Here is a 1,261-nt window from a genome sequence, read left to right as displayed (position 1 = left end):
GAGGTGGTATTGGCTCATAGCGACCCTGTACAGGTCCTGGACCAGCCTCACAATCATTGCCATGTCTGAGCCCACTGCTGCTGCCATTGTGCCAATCCATCAGGTGCACCTTAATCCTCAAACTGACAGCTCTACTTTTCAATACTTTAAAGAGGTCTTGTGTAGCAAATTTCCCTAATGCAATACGCCATTTGATTTCTTGACTGCTGCTTCCATAACTGTTGATGGTTGTTGTTAGGTGCCATCGAGTCGGTACCGACTCATAGTGACCTTATGTACAGCAGAACGAAACATAATCTTTGGAATCAAATTGCTTGGATCTGAAACTTCTTACTTCCAAATGCAGGACACAGTGACCTTGTCACTTACTAGTTGTGAAGCCTTGGGCAAAATACTTACCATCATTTTGCCTCAGTTTCCTCATCTTTGAAATGAGAATATTAATAATGATATCACCTGATAACCATATTGAAAGAAATTAATAGTATTGTGAGAATCTGTGCATAGACCAAGAGACAGTGGTTCAAACAGAAGAAGTGGACACGGAATGGCTTAAATTCAGGAAAGGTGTGCACCAGGGTTGTATTCTTTCACTACACTTATCCAATCTGTAAGCTGAGCAAATACTCTGAAGAGCTGGATTATATGAAGAAGAATGTGGCATCAGGATTGCAGCAAGGCTCATTAACAACCTAAAATCTTCAGATGATTGAACCTTGCTTGCTGAAAGCGAAAAGGACTTAAAATACTTAGTGATGAGGCCTTCAGTATATAAAGAAACCAAATATCCTCACCACTGGTCCAATAGATCACATCGTGATAAATGGGAAAAGAATGAAGTTGTCAAAGACTTCAGTTTCCTTGGATCAACCATCAACACTCATGGAAGCAGCAGTCAAGAAATCAAATGACATATTACATTAGGCAAATGTGCTGCCTAAGACCTCTTTAAAGTGTTCAAGAGCAAAGATGTCAGTTGGAGGACTAAGGTGTCCTGACCTAAGTCATGGTATTTGCAATAACCTCATATGTATGCAAAAGTTGAACAGTGAATAAAGAAGACCATAGAAAAGTTGATGCATTTGAGCTATGGTGTTGGAGGAGAATATTAAAAGTATCACGGACTGCCAAAAGAACAAGCAGATCTGTTTTAGAAGAAGTATAGCCAGAGTGCTCCTTGGAGGCCAGGATGGCCAAACTTCGTCTCTAATAAAGAATGTAATCCTGGTACACACCTTTCCAACAACTGCCTCTTGGTCTA

The sequence above is a fragment of the Chrysochloris asiatica genome, unplaced genomic scaffold (genome assembly GCF_000296735.1).
Source record: "Chrysochloris asiatica unplaced genomic scaffold, ChrAsi1.0 scaffold00047, whole genome shotgun sequence".
NCBI lineage: Eukaryota > Metazoa > Chordata > Mammalia > Afrosoricida > Chrysochloridae > Chrysochloris > Chrysochloris asiatica.
The sequence above is the reverse complement of the archived record's forward strand: the minus strand, read 5'-3'. Positions refer to the sequence as shown.